This window comes from Amblyomma americanum, chromosome 5 (assembly GCF_052857255.1).
Source record: "Amblyomma americanum isolate KBUSLIRL-KWMA chromosome 5, ASM5285725v1, whole genome shotgun sequence".
Taxonomy (NCBI): domain Eukaryota; kingdom Metazoa; phylum Arthropoda; class Arachnida; order Ixodida; family Ixodidae; genus Amblyomma; species Amblyomma americanum.
In genome coordinates this window covers 110,404,194-110,419,383 of record NC_135501.1, presented here as the reverse complement: position 1 = coordinate 110,419,383, position 15,190 = coordinate 110,404,194, and the positions used below count along the sequence as shown (strand labels likewise).

General features: G+C 50.7%; 22 non-coding genes across 22 annotated transcripts; all 22 read left to right on the top strand.

The window, feature by feature from the left end:
• The first annotated feature begins 5 nt into the window (after positions 1-5).
• TRNAV-CAC (transfer RNA valine (anticodon CAC)) lies at positions 6-79 on the top strand. The gene has a single exon. It is a non-coding gene; the product is annotated as a tRNA-Val (tRNA).
• A 5,027-nt stretch (positions 80-5,106) lies between these two features.
• Positions 5,107-5,179, top strand: TRNAV-CAC (transfer RNA valine (anticodon CAC)). The gene has a single exon. It is a non-coding gene; the product is annotated as a tRNA-Val (tRNA).
• A 97-nt stretch (positions 5,180-5,276) lies between these two features.
• Positions 5,277-5,349, top strand: TRNAV-CAC (transfer RNA valine (anticodon CAC)). Its single transcript has one exon. It is a non-coding gene; the product is annotated as a tRNA-Val (tRNA).
• A 101-nt stretch (positions 5,350-5,450) lies between these two features.
• Positions 5,451-5,523, top strand: TRNAV-CAC (transfer RNA valine (anticodon CAC)). Its single transcript has one exon. It is a non-coding gene; the product is annotated as a tRNA-Val (tRNA).
• A 97-nt stretch (positions 5,524-5,620) lies between these two features.
• Positions 5,621-5,693, top strand: TRNAV-CAC (transfer RNA valine (anticodon CAC)). The gene has a single exon. It is a non-coding gene; the product is annotated as a tRNA-Val (tRNA).
• A 269-nt stretch (positions 5,694-5,962) lies between these two features.
• Positions 5,963-6,035, top strand: TRNAV-CAC (transfer RNA valine (anticodon CAC)). The gene has a single exon. It is a non-coding gene; the product is annotated as a tRNA-Val (tRNA).
• Positions 6,036-6,304: 269 nt separating this feature from the next.
• TRNAV-CAC (transfer RNA valine (anticodon CAC)) lies at positions 6,305-6,377 on the top strand. The gene has a single exon. It is a non-coding gene; the product is annotated as a tRNA-Val (tRNA).
• Positions 6,378-6,478: 101 nt separating this feature from the next.
• TRNAV-CAC (transfer RNA valine (anticodon CAC)) lies at positions 6,479-6,551 on the top strand. Its single transcript has one exon. It is a non-coding gene; the product is annotated as a tRNA-Val (tRNA).
• A 101-nt stretch (positions 6,552-6,652) lies between these two features.
• Positions 6,653-6,725, top strand: TRNAV-CAC (transfer RNA valine (anticodon CAC)). The gene has a single exon. It is a non-coding gene; the product is annotated as a tRNA-Val (tRNA).
• Positions 6,726-6,826: 101 nt separating this feature from the next.
• Positions 6,827-6,899, top strand: TRNAV-CAC (transfer RNA valine (anticodon CAC)). The gene has a single exon. It is a non-coding gene; the product is annotated as a tRNA-Val (tRNA).
• A 268-nt stretch (positions 6,900-7,167) lies between these two features.
• TRNAV-CAC (transfer RNA valine (anticodon CAC)) lies at positions 7,168-7,240 on the top strand. The gene has a single exon. It is a non-coding gene; the product is annotated as a tRNA-Val (tRNA).
• A 101-nt stretch (positions 7,241-7,341) lies between these two features.
• TRNAV-CAC (transfer RNA valine (anticodon CAC)) lies at positions 7,342-7,414 on the top strand. Its single transcript has one exon. It is a non-coding gene; the product is annotated as a tRNA-Val (tRNA).
• Positions 7,415-7,682: 268 nt separating this feature from the next.
• TRNAV-CAC (transfer RNA valine (anticodon CAC)) lies at positions 7,683-7,755 on the top strand. Its single transcript has one exon. It is a non-coding gene; the product is annotated as a tRNA-Val (tRNA).
• Positions 7,756-8,023: 268 nt separating this feature from the next.
• TRNAV-CAC (transfer RNA valine (anticodon CAC)) lies at positions 8,024-8,096 on the top strand. The gene has a single exon. It is a non-coding gene; the product is annotated as a tRNA-Val (tRNA).
• A 101-nt stretch (positions 8,097-8,197) lies between these two features.
• On the top strand, positions 8,198-8,270 carry TRNAV-CAC (transfer RNA valine (anticodon CAC)). The gene has a single exon. It is a non-coding gene; the product is annotated as a tRNA-Val (tRNA).
• Positions 8,271-8,538: 268 nt separating this feature from the next.
• TRNAV-CAC (transfer RNA valine (anticodon CAC)) lies at positions 8,539-8,611 on the top strand. The gene has a single exon. It is a non-coding gene; the product is annotated as a tRNA-Val (tRNA).
• A 269-nt stretch (positions 8,612-8,880) lies between these two features.
• Positions 8,881-8,953, top strand: TRNAV-CAC (transfer RNA valine (anticodon CAC)). Its single transcript has one exon. It is a non-coding gene; the product is annotated as a tRNA-Val (tRNA).
• A 101-nt stretch (positions 8,954-9,054) lies between these two features.
• On the top strand, positions 9,055-9,127 carry TRNAV-CAC (transfer RNA valine (anticodon CAC)). The gene has a single exon. It is a non-coding gene; the product is annotated as a tRNA-Val (tRNA).
• A 100-nt stretch (positions 9,128-9,227) lies between these two features.
• TRNAV-CAC (transfer RNA valine (anticodon CAC)) lies at positions 9,228-9,300 on the top strand. Its single transcript has one exon. It is a non-coding gene; the product is annotated as a tRNA-Val (tRNA).
• A 101-nt stretch (positions 9,301-9,401) lies between these two features.
• Positions 9,402-9,474, top strand: TRNAV-CAC (transfer RNA valine (anticodon CAC)). The gene has a single exon. It is a non-coding gene; the product is annotated as a tRNA-Val (tRNA).
• Positions 9,475-10,098: 624 nt separating this feature from the next.
• On the top strand, positions 10,099-10,171 carry TRNAV-CAC (transfer RNA valine (anticodon CAC)). Its single transcript has one exon. It is a non-coding gene; the product is annotated as a tRNA-Val (tRNA).
• Positions 10,172-10,958: 787 nt separating this feature from the next.
• On the top strand, positions 10,959-11,031 carry TRNAV-CAC (transfer RNA valine (anticodon CAC)). The gene has a single exon. It is a non-coding gene; the product is annotated as a tRNA-Val (tRNA).
• The last annotated feature ends 4,159 nt before the right edge of the window (positions 11,032-15,190 follow it).

Below are 15,190 nucleotides of genomic sequence, written 5' to 3'. Positions count from 1 at the left end.
TTCCCGTTTCCGTGGTGTAGCGGTTGATCACGTGCGCCTCACACGCGCAAGGTCCCCGGTTCGACCCCGGGCGGAAACATTGGTTTTTTTTTTAGCTATGTGCACCCTGCGCATCAATTTTGGGCAGTCGCGGTCACAACCCCCCGAACAAACATGAAATCCCTGGTTTCATTCCCGTTTCCGTGGTGTAGCGATTCTGCTTCCGGCCGCGCTAGCGAACGGACGCATTATCATGAGCTCCGTCGGAGCGGCGTCAGCGGCCCAGCAGGGCCGCGGAAACAGGTCTTTTGGTGCTTTTTCTTCGACAGGTGCTGAATACCAGGTAGTTCTACCGAGTTTGCCTACAGGGCGTTTCGTTGCCAACACAGTTTTTTTGCACTGTGATATCAGGGCACGCCCATACCGGGTGGAAGATTTCCGCGATGTTCTGGCTGAGTTATCGCTCCTGCCGGAAGTAATCGCCATCGGAGCCTACAGGATGAGCCACGTGTGGGCGGTTACGTTTAAGGATGAAGACGCCGTGAAAAAAATTGTGAGTGCTGGTGAGCTGGTTGTGAAAAAGTGCCGGTGTCTCGTCATCGATCCAGCTAACCAAGACGTGCGCATGAAAGTCCACTGGCTTTTACACAGTGTTCCTGACGACGACGTGAAGCTCGCCTTCGCGGCATTTGGCAAGGTGACTGACGTTGCCCGCGAGCGGTGGCGAGTGCAGTGTATGGCAGACAAACGCTCCACTACAAGGCTCGTCATCCTGAAGCTGTAACCGGGAGTGAAGCTCGACGACATTCCGCACCAGGTGAGCGTCGCCGGTGGGTGGTCTCGTGGTCGTGCCGGGCAGGGCTCCGCTCTGCCTTCGCTGCCGTGGCACGGGCCACATACGCCGGGAGTGCCGCATACCGCGGTGCAGTGCTTGTCGACGGTTCGGCCACGAGGACAGCCAGTGCGAGCGTACCTACGCAAATGTCACCGGGTCCGTTAACACTCAGGACGCTTCAGCCTTGCTCATGGACGCGGCGGATATGGAAGAGACGTCTGCCGCTACGACTGCGACAGCGGCGGGCGAGACGAATGCCGTGGAGACATCGCAACAGGACAAAATTGTTGCTGAGGAGGGCGTAACCATACGTGAACAAGCGCCTCGCCAGGACGAAGGGCCGAGGTCGGAGGGCGAGGTGAAATCCCCAGTCGCTACTGGGGCTCCTTCCATTCCTCCTGACCCTGTGAGCATGGACATGTCTTCCGGGGCGGATAACCTAGCGGCGGGAAAGCGCCCGCACGACGACGGTGAGAGCACGGCGCTTCAACAGGAAGGCAATGGCGGAGACGAGCCGCCATCCAAAGCCGCAGGTATGAGGCGGCCGACCTTGAAGCCGCGGCCGAACACTTCGTCCGAAACACGGCAGGCGGGGAAACCGCCTCCGTAGTTTCATGCCTAGAGCCCGTTCTGGGGTCTGAGGATTTTTTTTTTAGGCATGGCGCGAAGGCAGACACCATAAAATAAGGCGTTTTTTTCTCTCGATATGGCTCTCATTTTAACTGAAGCACTGCGTGTAGCCACTTTAAACGTGCGAGGCCTTGCAGCAAGAAGGCGACAATGCCAGCTCAGTCGCCTTATTCTAGACAACGATCTGCACGTAGTTGCAATACAAGAAACTAAAATTGAAAGCCAAGAAGCTACAGAACGTATGGTGTCCGTTTTCCGTACGCACTTTGAAGTATGTGTGTGTCATTCTGTAGGTGCCTCTGGCGGCTGCGTACTTTTTCTTCGCAATGATCTCGGCATTACTGTGCTGTCACTTTTCTCTGGTGATAGCGGCCGTCTTCTTGTCGTTGATTTTTTGTACTCTGGCGTTGGGTTCCGAGTTATTTGTGTGTATGCACCGAGCGAAGAGTGTTTTTTGACCGCTTTGAGACATACCTAAACTGTGACAAAGTACTAATCCTACTGGGCGATTTCATCTGCGCCTGTCAGGCTACCGATCGTGCAAAAACTTCGTTTGTGAGAGATAGGAGTGCTGATGTCTTGAACGAATTGGTCCATGGCCATAATTTAGAAGATATTGGAAGTGTTTTCACCAATGGCCCTTGTACAAGGTATACCCATTTTCAGGGCAATAGCCATGCCCGATTGGACAGAGTGTATGTGTCGGCAGAACTTTTTTCACTATGCACATTGTATGATGTCAGACCTGTGGCTTTCAGTGACCACGCCCTAGTGATTACAACCTTTGGCAGGCAGCAAAGCAAAAAGCGGTTTAATTGGCATTTATGGAAATTAAATAATAAGTTGTTGGAGGACGAAGGATTTGTTAAGGAATAAGAGCAAGAACTAGAGAAGCTAATAACAGCCCAACCGTCGAACTTCGCAGCAGAGTGGGAGGAGTTTAAGCAAAGGGTAAAAATAAGAGCGATTGAAAAAGGTACGCAGTTGAAAAATGCCGAGAAACAAAAGGAAGCAGAGCTTCGTGAACAGCTTGAATACCTCACGTGTATAGAAAGCGCCCAACCAGGCACATGCTTTAATGAAATCAGGGATGTCAAAGCCCAGCTGGAAAAAATGGACGCCGATAAGTATACTGCGGCAGTTATTCGGGCGCGAACTGAGCAGCTACGGGCAGGGGAAACACCAACAAAATGAGCGATATCCGATGAAAAACGATGCTCCTGCCGAAAGCAAATACGACAAATAAACACTGGGGCAGGGGTTTCGGCAGACAGTGGCGTAATCAAGGAAACAATCTGTGATCACTTCAAAGATATGCTGGGTCATTCGCGGAAAGCGGAAAGGGGCTTCCATTGCGAATTTCTACCACTTATGCCAAAACTTGACGAAGAAATCAAAACACGGCTCGAACAGACGATTTCCTTGCAAGAAATAGAGGACGCGATAGATGCATTGCCGACCGGTAAAGCTCCTGGCCCCGACGGCCTGGGAGCAGCTTTCTACAAAGCTTTCAAAACTGCAATAGCCCAGATACTGCAAGTCATTGTCGTTGAAAGTTATGAGAAATAACGTGTTCCGCTGTCCTTCACAACTTCGCACATAGTGCTCATTCATAAAACCGATGATGCTGAAAAGCTCCTTATGGTGGGGTCTTATCGCCCGATAGGCCTCACAAACGTCGACTACAAGATTTTCATGAAGGTGTTGGCGAAGAGACTGCAGAGTGTTATAACATCGATTGTAGGCACGCACCAAACGTGTGGCATAAAAGGTCGAAGTATCGCTACGAACATACACGTGGCGCGGTCCATACTAGAATGCTGCGACTCTTTTGATGACCGAGTGGCGATGATACAACTAGATCTGGCAAAAGCCTTTGACCGGGTGTCTCATGACGTCCTGTTTGCCGTACTAGAGCATGCGAATGTTTGCCGAATAATAACAGAAGGTGTTAGAATGGCATACGCCAACTGTACGACTCAGATTGTTGTGAACGGCGAACTCACTGGCAGCCTGCAAGTGCGATCTTCTGTAAGACACGGTTGTCCCCTGTCGCCATTGCTGTTCGCGGCGTACCTTGAGCCACTTTGCTTGGCCATCCAGAATAATGAATGCATAACGGGTTTCAGGCTGCAATCAGCGCACGTAAAAATCTTGGCTTATGCTGATGACATCGCTGTATTTTGTGCAAATACAGAAAGTATTTCTGAGGTAACGAACGTAGTGCACAAATTTTGTAGCTGCACTGCAGCCCAGATCAACTGGGAAAAAAGCAACGGGTTCTGGCACGGTGGCTGGGACGTCACGCCTGAACACTATTCTCGGATGCGCTGGTCCACCACTCCAGCGTTGTATTTAGGAGTACCCCTTGACAGTTACCGGGACCCAGATCTATACTGGCTTGACCAAGCATCGAGGGCCAAGGAAAGAAGTGATGCATGGCAAGGGAGACAGTTATCGATGTTTTCGCATGCCATTATCTGCAACCTGTTCCTTACTGCTAAAGTGTGGTATGTGATGAATGTGCTCAGTGCTTCCCGGCCAAGCATTCAAAAACTTCATCGAGTATTTGCGGTTTTTATTTGGGCTTCGACCTGGGAAAGGACGAGTCGAACAAACTTGCTTCTTTCTGTAAAGAAAGGTGGGCTTGGCCTGGCGCATTTATTTTTGAGACAAGTTGTCTCGCGTTTCATGTACCTACGGGATGAAAATGATGTCTTCCTCCGGACCGTAATGCCAGTTCGGTACATGTAAATCGTGCGATAAGTGGGTACCTTAAAGAAGTTGTGCTCGCGTACAGAATTCTGCATGTTCGGTTTTCCATGGAGTATTTGTGTAATGTCAAGAAAAAAAAATTGTACGTGGACTTAGTGGACACAATGCTTCCTCTGCCGATATATCGTTTGCCACAAATTGCAGGCCCAGGAGAGTTAAGAAGATGCCAATATTGCCAGCGATCAAATCCTTTTTCTTTAAACTCCACACTAATACCTTATCAGTGAAAACGTGGATGCACGATAAAGGTCTTTTCGTCCCTCGGTCAACAAACTGTTTCCTGTGCCACAAACCGGAAACCATTGAACATGTGTTTTTGGACTGTTGGGATCCCATTTTTTTCTGGGATGTCCTTCAGAGAACTTTAAAGAAAGACATACCATTAGATGCATATGGCATAAGATTTCTACCGTTTCACAAAACAGATGATTTTCCATTTGATGCAGTAATGCTCCTTGGACTTCACAGCTTGTGGAAAACCCAAATGGAGTTTAACAATGCAGATGAACAAATGAAACCTGTACGGGAACATTTCATTCAAAATGTGCGATTTAGGGAGGCGTATAAGGCCCTCCCAGAACAGCCAAAATGGATCGATGTGCTTGATGATTTGGCAAGACTGAAAAAAATTTAACATGCCGTGTCAGGCAAAGGTCTGCCGACACGTTTTAATTGTTCATCTTGTGTGTTTTGAATGTCAAAGTCGGCAATAAAAAAAAAGTTTCCGTGGTGTAGCGGTTATCACGTGCGCCTCACACGCGCAAGGTCCCCGGTTCGACCCCGGGAGGAAACTGGTTTTTTTTTAGCTATGTGCACCCTGCGCATCAATTTTGGGCAGTCGCGGTCACAACCCCCAGAACAAACAAGAAATCCCTGGCTTCATTCCCGTTTCCGTGGTGTAGCGGTTATCACGTGCGCCTCACACGCGCAAGGTCCCCGGTTCGACCCCGGGCGGAAAAATTGGTTTTTTCGTTAGCTATGTGCACCCTGCGCATCAATTTTGGGTAGTCGCGGTCACAACCCCCAGAACAAACAAGAAATCCCTGGTTTCGTTCCCGTTTCCGTGGTGTAGCGGTTATCACGTGCGCCTCACACGCGCAAGGTCCCCGGTTCGACCCCGTGCGGAAACATTGTTTTTAGTTTTTTTTTAGCTATGTTCTCCCTGCGCATCAATTTTGGGCAGCGCGGTCAGAACCTCCAGAACAAACAAGAAATCGCTGCTTTCATTGCGGTTTCCGTGGTGTAGCGGTTATCACGTGCGCCTCACACGCGCAAGGTCCCCGGTTCGACCCCGGGCGGAAAAATTGGTTTTTTCGTTAGCTATGTGCACCCTGCGCATCAATTTTGGGCAGTCGCGGTCACAACCCCCAGAACAAACAAGAAATCCCTGGCTTCATTCCCGTTTCCGTGGTGTAGCGGTTATCACGTGCGCCTCACACGCGCAAGGTCCCCGGTTCGACCCCGTGCGGAAACATTGTTTTTAGTTTTTTTTTAGCTATGTTCTCTCTGCGCATCAATTTTGGGCAGCGCGGTCAGAACCTCCAGAACAAACAAGAAATCGCTGCTTTCATTGCGGTTTCCGTGGTGTAGCGGTTATCACGTGCGCCTCACACGCGCAAGGTCCAAGGTTCGACCCCGGGAGGAAACATTAGTTTTTTTTAGCTATGTGCACCCACTGCATCAGTTTTGGGCAGTCGCGGTCACAACCCCCAGAACAAACAAGAAATCCCTGGCTTCATTCCCGTTTCCGTGGTGTAGCGGTTATCACGTGCGCCTCACACGCGCAAGGTCCCCGGTTCGACCCCGTGCGGAAACATTGTTTTTAGTTTTTTTTTAGCTATGTGCTCCCTGCGCATCAATTTTGGGCAGCGCGGTCAGAACCTCCAGAACAAACAAGAAATCGCTGCTTTCATTCCCGTTTCCGTGGTGTAGCGGTTATCACGTGCTCCTCACACGCGCAAGGTCCAAGGTTCGACCCCGGGAGGAAACATTAGTTTTTTTTTAGCTATGTGCTCCCTGCGCATCAATTTTGGGCAGCGCGGTCAGAACCTCCAGAACAAACAAGAAATCGCTGCTTTCATTCCCGTTTCCGTGGTGTAGCGGTTATCACGTGCGCCTCACACGCGCAAGGTCCCCGGTTCGACCCCGTGCGGAAACATTGTTTTTAGTTTTTTTTTAGCTATGTGCTCCCTGCGCATCAATTTTGAGCAGCGCGGTCAGAACCTCCAGAACAAACAAGAAATCGCTGCTTTCATTGCCGTTTCCGTGGTGTAGCGGTTATCACGTGCGCCTCACACGCGCAAGGTCCCCGGTTCGACCCCGTGCGGAAACATTGTTTTTAGTTTTTTTTTAGCTATGTGCTCCCTGCGCATCAATTTTGGGCAGCGCGGTCAGAACCTCCAGAACAAACAAGAAATCGCTGCTTTCATTCCCGTTTCCGTGGTGTAGCGGTTATCACGTGCGCCTCACACGCGCAAGGTCCCCGGTTCGACCCCGTGCGGAAACATTGTTTTTAGTTTTTTTTTAGCTATGTGCTCCCTGCGCATCAATTTTGAGCAGCGCGGTCAGAACCTCCAGAACAAACAAGAAATCGCTGCTTTCATTGCGGTTTCCGTGGTGTAGCGGTTATCACGTGCGCCTCACACGCGCAAGGTCCCCGGTTCGACCCCGTGCGGAAACATTGTTTTTAGTTTTTTTTAGCTATGTTCTCCCTGCGCATCAATTTTGGGCAGCGCGGTCAGAACCTCCAGAACAAACAAGAAATCGCTGCTTTCATTGCGGTTTCCGTGGTGTAGCGGTTATCACGTGCGCCTCACACGCGCAAGGTCCAAGGTTCGAACCCGGGAGGAAACATTAGTTTTTTTTAGCTATGTGCACCCACTGCATCAGTTTTGGGCAGTCGCGGTCACAACCCCCAGAACAAACAAGAAATCCCTGGCTTCATTCCCGTTTCCGTGGTGTAGCGGTTATCACGTGCGCCTCACACGCGCAAGGTCCCCGGTTCGACCCCGTGCGGAAACATTGTTTTTAGTTTTTTTTTAGCTATGTGCTCCCTGCGCATCAATTTTGAGCAGCGCGGTCAGAACCTCCAGAACAAACAAGAAATCCCTGGTTTCGTTCCCGTTTCCGTGGTGTAGCGGTTATCACGTGCGCCTCACACGCGCAAGGTCCCCGGTTCGACCCCGTGCGGAAACATTGTTTTTAGTTTTTTTTAGCTATGTTCTCCCTGCGCATCAATTTTGGGCAGCGCGGTCAGAACCTCCAGAACAAACAAGAAATCGCTGCTTTCATTGCGGTTTCCGTGGTGTAGCGGTTATCACGTGCGCCTCACACGCGCAAGGTCCAAGGTTCGACCCCGGGAGGAAACATTAGTTTTTTTTAGCTATGTGCACCCACTGCATCAGTTTTGGGCAGTCGCGGTCACAACCCCCAGAACAAACAAGAAATCCCTGGCTTCATTCCCGTTTCCGTGGTGTAGCGGTTATCACGTGCGCCTCACACGCGCAAGGTCCCCGGTTCGACCCCGTGCGGAAACATTGTTTTTAGTTTTTTTTAGCTATGTTCTCCCTGCGCATCAATTTTGGGCAGCGCGGTCAGAACCTCCAGAACAAACAAGAAATCACTGCTTTCATTGCGGTTTCCATGGTGTAGCGGTTATCACGTGCGCCTCACACGCGCAAGGTCCAAGGTTCGACCCCGGGAGGAAACATTAGTTTTTTTTAGCTATGTGCACCCACTGCATCAGTTTTGGGCAGTCGCGGTCACAACCCCCAGAACAAACAAGAAATCCCTGGCTTCATTCCCGTTTCCGTGGTGTAGCGGTTATCACGTGCGCCTCACACGCGCAAGGTCCCCGGTTCGACCCCGTGCGGAAACATTGTTTTTAGTTTTTTTTTAGCTATGTGCTCCCTGCGCATCAATTTTGAGCAGCGCGGTCAGAACCTCCAGAACAAACAAGAAATCCCTGGTTTCGTTCCCGTTTCCGTGGTGTAGCGGTTATCACGTGCGCCTCACACGCGCAAGGTCCCCGGTTCGACCCCGTGCGGAAACATTGTTTTTAGTTTTTTTTAGCTATGTTCTCCCTGCGCATCAATTTTGGGCAGCGCGGTCAGAACCTCCAGAACAAACAAGAAATCGCTGCTTTCATTGCGGTTTCCGTGGTGTAGCGGTTATCACGTGCGCCTCACACGCGCAAGGTCCAAGGTTCGACCCCGGGAGGAAACATTAGTTTTTTTTAGCTATGTGCACCCACTGCATCAGTTTTGGGCAGTCGCGGTCACAACCCCCAGAACAAACAAGAAATCCCTGGCTTCATTCCCGTTTCCGTGGTGTAGCGGTTATCACGTGCGCCTCACACGCGCAAGGTCCCCGGTTCGACCCCGTGCGGAAACATTGTTTTTAGTTTTTTTTTAGCTATGTGCTCCCTGCGCATCAATTTTGGGCAGCGCGGTCAGAACCTCCAGAACAAACAAGAAATCGCTGCTTTCATTCCCGTTTCCGTGGTGTAGCGGTTATCACGTGCTCCTCACACGCGCAAGGTCCAAGGTTCGACCCCGGGAGGAAACATTAGTTTTTTTTTAGCTATGTGCTCCCTGCGCATCAATTTTGGGCAGCGCGGTCAGAACCTCCAGAACAAACAAGAAATCGCTGCTTTCATTCCCGTTTCCGTGGTGTAGCGGTTATCACGTGCGCCTCACACGCGCAAGGTCCCCGGTTCGACCCCGTGCGGAAACATTGTTTTTAGTTTTTTTTTAGCTATGTGCTCCCTGCGCATCAATTTTGAGCAGCGCGGTCAGAACCTCCAGAACAAACAAGAAATCGCTGCTTTCATTGCCGTTTCCGTGGTGTAGCGGTTATCACGTGCGCCTCACACGCGCAAGGTCCCCGGTTCGACCCCGTGCGGAAACATTGTTTTTAGTTTTTTTTAGCTATGTGCTCCCTGCGCATCAATTTTGGGCAGCGCGGTCAGAACCTCCAGAACAAACAAGAAATCGCTGCTTTCATTCCCGTTTCCGTGGTGTAGCGGTTATCACGTGCGCCTCACACGCGCAAGGTCCCCGGTTCGACCCCGTGCGGAAACATTGTTTTTAGTTTTTTTTTAGCTATGTGCTCCCTGCGCATCAATTTTGAGCAGCGCGGTCAGAACCTCCAGAACAAACAAGAAATCGCTGCTTTCATTGCTGTTTCCGTGGTGTAGCGGTTAGCACGTGCGCCTCACACGCGCAAGGTCCCCGGTTCGACCCCGTGCGGAAACATTGTTTTTAGTTTTTTTTTAGCTATGTGCTCCCTGCGCATCAATTTTGGGCAGCGCGGTCAGAACCTCCAGAACAAACAAGAAATCGCTGCTTTCATTGCCGTTTCCGTGGTGTAGCGGTTATCACGTGCGCCTCACACGCGCAAGGTCCCCGGTTCGACCTCGTGCGGAAACATTGTTTTTAGTTTTTTTTTAGCTATGTGCTCCCTGCGCATCAATTTTGGGCAGCGCGGTCAGAACCTCCAGAACAAACAAGAAATCGCTGCTTTCATTCCCGATTCCGTGGTGTAGCGGTTATCACGTTCGCCTCACACGCGCAAGGTCCAAGGTTCGACGCCGTGCGGAAACATTGTTTTTAGTTTTTTTTTAGCTATGTGCTCCCTGCGCATCAATTTTGGGCAGCGCGGTCAGAACCTCCAGAACAAACAAGAAATCGCTGCTTTCATTGCCGTTTCCGTGGTGTAGCGGTTATCACGTGCGCCTCACACGCGCAAGGTCCCCAGTTCGACCCCGTGCGGAAACATTGTTTTTAGTTTTTTTTTTAGCTATGTGCTCCCTGCGCATCAATTTTGGGCAGCGCGGTCAGAACCTCCAGAACAAACAAGAAATCGCTGCTTTCATTGCCGTTTCCGTGGTGTAGCGGTTATCACGTGCGCCTCACACGCGCAAGGTCCCCGGTTCGACCCCGTGCGGAAACATTGTTTTTAGTTTTTTTTTAGCTATGTGCTCCCTGCGCATCAATTTTGGGCAGCGCGGTCAGAACCTCCAGAACAAACAAGAAATCGCTGCTTTCATTCCCGTTTCCGTGGTGTAGCGGTTATCACGTGCGCCTCACACGCGCAAGGTCCAAGGTTCGACCCCGGGAGGAAACATTAGTTTTTTTTAGCTATGTGCTCTCTGCGCATCAATTTTGGGCAGCGCGGTCAGAACCTCCAGAACAAACAAGAAATCCCTGCTTTCATTCCCGTTTTCGTGGTGTAGCGTTTATTACGTGCGCCTCACACGCGCAAGGTCCCCGGTTCGACCCCGTGCGGAAACATTGTTTTTAGTTTTTTTTAGCTATGTGCTCCCTGCGCATCAATTTTGGGCAGCGCGGTCAGAACCTCGAGAACAAACAAGAAATCGCTGCTTTCATTGCCGTTTCCGTGGTGTTGCGGTTATCACGTGCGCCTCACACGCGCAAGGTCCCCGGTTCGACCCCGTGCGGAAACATTGTTTTTAGTTTTTTTTTAGCTATGTGCTCCCTGCGCATCAATTTTGGGCAGCGCGGTCAGAACCTCCAGAACAAACAAGAAATCGCTGCTTTCATTCCCGTTTCCGTGGTGTAGCGGTTATCACGTTCGCCTCACACGCGCAAGGTCCAAGGTTCGACGCCGTGCGGAAACATTGTTTTAGTTTTTTTTAGCTATGTGCTCCCTGCGCATCAATTTTGGGCAGCGCGGTCAGAACCTCCAGAACAAACAAGAAATCGCTGCTTTCATTGCCGTTTCCGTGGTGTAGCGGTTATCACGTGCGCCTCACACGCGCAAGGTCCCCGGTTCGACCCCGTGCGGAAACATTGTTTTTAGTTTTTTTTTAGCTATGTGCTCCCTGCGCATCAATTTTGGGCAGCGCGGTCAGAACCTCCAGAACAAACAAGAAATCGCTGCTTTCATTGCCGTTTCCGTGGTGTAGGAGGATTCGACTTCCGGCCACCGAGCGTGACGGACGTGCGATGACGGGCTCCGTTGGAGCAGCTACAGCGGTCATGTCTGGCCGCGGAAACAGGGCTTTTGCCTCGGATGAAGAGTATCAGGTGATTCTGCCTACCCTTCCTACAGGACGTGTTGTGTTGAACACAGTTTTTTTGCACGCTGACGTGCGGGCCCGTCCTTATCGGGTCGAAGATTTCAGGGATGCGCTGGCTCAGCTGATGCTGCTCCCCGAGGTTATCGCCTTGGGGGCGTATCGCATGAGCCATGTATGGGCTGTTACTTTCGCGAGTGCTGAGGCGGTGACGAAAATTCTTTCTGCCGGAGACCTGAAAGTCAAGGACCGCCGCTGTCTCGTCATCGACCCGGCAAACCAGGACGTCCGCGTCAAGCTGCACTGGCTGCTGCACAACGTGCCCGACGAAGACGTGAGGGTAGCCTTTGCTCCGTACGGCAAGGTGAGCGAAGTCTCCAAGGAGCGGTGGCGCGTCCAGGGTGTCGCCAGCAAGGGGTCGACGACACGCTTGGTTTCATTGAAAATGAACCCTGGCGTGAAGCTGGAAGACCTCCCTCACGAAGTCAGGGTTGGCGGTGAACTGGCTCTCGTGGTTGTACCGGGCAGAGCTCCGCTGTGTCTGCGCTGCCACGGTACTGGGCACATTCGCCGTGAGTGCAAGGTTCCACGATGCGGCGCCTGTCGTCGCTACGGGCACGAAGAAAGCAGCTGCGTACGCACGTACGCGAGTGCTGCCGTCCCAGTCAACACTGACATTTCGTCCGAACTTGTCATGGACGAGGCTGACGCGGAAGACGCTGCAGCAGAGGCAGGGGACAGCGTGGAGAAGGCCCCTGCTGTGCCCCCTACGGAGATATCCACAAGCGTAGAGGAGCCCAGCAGTAAGCGGCAGCAACAGGTAGCGCAGCCTGCAGAAGTCAAGGCGCCAACGGACGAAGTCTTGAGCGGTGGGGCGTCAGCTCCCGTCGTTCCCCAGCATGGTGACAGCATGGAAGTGTCACATGCATCAACCAGCAACCAGGCAGGGAAGCGACCGCACGAGCGCAGTGCGAATGGAGAGCCCAAAGTGAGCGAAGGCGACGAGCCGCCGCAGAAGACTGTTGGTGTCAGGCGACCGACGTTGAAACCGCGGCCGAATGTACAGGCCGATCAACGAGCGGCGGCTAAGCCGCCGCCTTAGTTGGAGTGAGTGCCCTGTGAGTGGTTTCTGTGGGCGTGAGATGGCCTTTTTCGGTAACAGACTGCATGGGCTGATTTTCCAGTCCATACGCAAGAGGCACTTGTGCAAGAGACTTTGGATTACCGGCACCGCACCCATCGAGCACCTCAGATTATGCAAGTCACCCGCACCGTCGCCTTGTGTCCCGAGGTATGCACCATATGGCTCCTGTACCTAGACTAGATGGCTTCTACACCTCTTAGAGCGTTGCGCATTGCAACAATTAATGTCAGGGGACTGGCTTCCAAGAAGCGTCAGTACCAGCTAAGCCGGCTGTTCGTTGATAATGACCTAGACATAATAGCCGTACAGGAGACGAAAGTCGAAAGACAGGAACAGGCGGACCTTATGGTGCAGCCTTTTACGGCACGCTACAATGTTTGTGTGTGCCATTCTTCTGGCACATCGGGCGGTTGTGCTGTATTTATTAGGAATTCTCTGGGGATTGTCGAGCAGAATTTAACTGTGTGTCAAACTGGCCGTTTGGTTGTAGTGGATTTTTTTTATTGCAATTTGCTATGGAGAGTCATATGCGTGTATGCTCCTAACAGGGAGAACGAGCGCAAGGAATTTTTTGAGCGCGTTGAACAATATGTGTGCTGTGAGCGGTTAATTGTGCTTTTGGGCGACTTTAACTGCGTTTGTAAAGCAGAGGATAGAATTACAAAAAGACTCCTTCGTGACAAAAGTGCGGAATTGTTGAATTCGATTGTGCAAGAAAATGGTTTAGATGATGTTGCTGAAGTTCTTTCGGTAGCGCCGCATTTTACTCACTTCCAGGGTGAAAGTCACGCGAGACTTGACAGAGCGTATGTGTCGCTTGATCTGATTCCTTTGTGCAATAGCTACGAGGTAAAACACATGTCTTTTACCGACCACAGCTTAGTTACGTTTACCCTGGGGAACAAAGACAAGAAATCTCGTTTCTCGTGGGACCTCTGGAAGTTTAACGCACAATTACTCGAGGATGAACGCTTTGACATTAAAGTTAATGAATGCATTAAAGCATTGCTATCAGCAGAGCCTGGGAACTGGGTAATTAGGTGGGAAGATTTCAAAGAACAAGTGAAAATAAACGCGATTGAAAGGGCAAGCATCATATGCCACGATAAACGTGTTAAAGAAAAAGAACTACATTGCCAACTTGACTTGCTCGTAAGCCTGGAAAGTTCCCAGCCGGGAAGATATAAGAAAGAAATAAGAGATACAAAAAGTAAACTTGAGATTATCGAAAAAGACAAGTATACAGCTGCCATGATACGGGCCCGTGCTGAACGTCTCTGGCTTGACCAAGTACCTACTAAACGCTCGCTTAGTGACGAAAAGAAGTACGCGACTCAGAACGAAGTAAGACAAATCAGGTACAGAAACGAGGTAACGAATGATAGCAAAGTGATTCAGTTGGCGTTTGTTGAGCAGTATCGAGAATTGCTTGGGCGGCGACGGCTTGAAGAAGAGGGGTTTGCAAACACGTTCTTGTCCCGTATGCCAAAACTAGGAGACGATATAAAACAAGGGCTGGAGGTACCAATCAGCGTAAGCGAAGTGGGAAGAGCAATCGAAGAGCTGAGTGCCGGAAAATCTCCCGGTCCTGACGGCTTAGGTAGTGAATTTTATAAGAAGTTCAAAGCCGAACTCACCCAAGCTCTCCACTGCGTCTTCACCGAAATTTATGAGACAAAGAAAATGCCACCATCATTTAAAACAGCACACGTGGTTTTAATACCCAAGAGTGAGGACCAGGCTAAACTTCTGTCCGTTGGGGCTTATCGGCCGATAAGCCTAACCAACGTTGACTATAAAGTGTTTATGAAGATTCTTGCCAACAGACTGCAAAAGGTCATAAAGGACCTTGTAGGGCCCCACCAAACGTGCGGTATTAAAGGTCGCACCATTGGAACAAATGTGCACATTGCCAGAACTGTTCTTGAATGCTGCGATGCCTTCGGGGGCCGAGTTGCTATGATACAGCTTGACCTTGCAAAGGCCTTCGATCGAGTGTCGCACGACATTCTTTTCGCCATTCTAGAATATGCCAACGTCGGCTCTGTGATAATACAAGGTGTACAGATGGCGTACGACAACTGTGTTACCCGAATTATAGTGAACAAACAGCTGACTGAACCTGTACCTGTGTGTTCTTCGGTCAGGCAGGGTTGCCCGCTCTCGCCTTTGCTCTTTGCGATCTACCTTGAGCCTTTTCTGTTATCACTGTTGCACAATGATGGGATCTGCGGTTTCACTCTTCTGTCGGCGCAAGTAAAAGTGCTTGCTTACGCTGATGATATTGCTGTTTTTTGCGCGGATCAAGAAAGCGTTAAAGAAGTTGTGAAAGTTGCGGGGGAATATTGCAAAAAGACTGGGTCCGAAATTAACTGGGATAAGTGCATAGGTTTTTGGCACGGTGATTGGGACAGCACACCTGCCGTGTTTGCTAACATGAAATGGACGACCTCCCCTGCGAAGTACTTGGGGGTACCCTTGGAGCACTATAAAAGCAGTACGGAGTTGTGGGGTGAGATAACGCAGAGTGCAAGGAGAAAAGCGGATGGCTGGAAAGGACGTGACCTTTCTGTTTTCGCGCGCGCAAGTGTGTGCAATGTATTTTTAATAGCCAGAATTTGGTATATATTGCAGTTCGTGCTCATTACCCGAGCAAACCTGCAGAAGCTGCATAGAGTGTTTGCTGTCTTTATTTGGAGCTCAAATTGGGAGCGAACAAGTCGAGTTAATCTGTTCCTTCCGGTCAAAAGGGGCGGCCTTGGTCTTTCTAATTTGTTTCTGAAGCAAG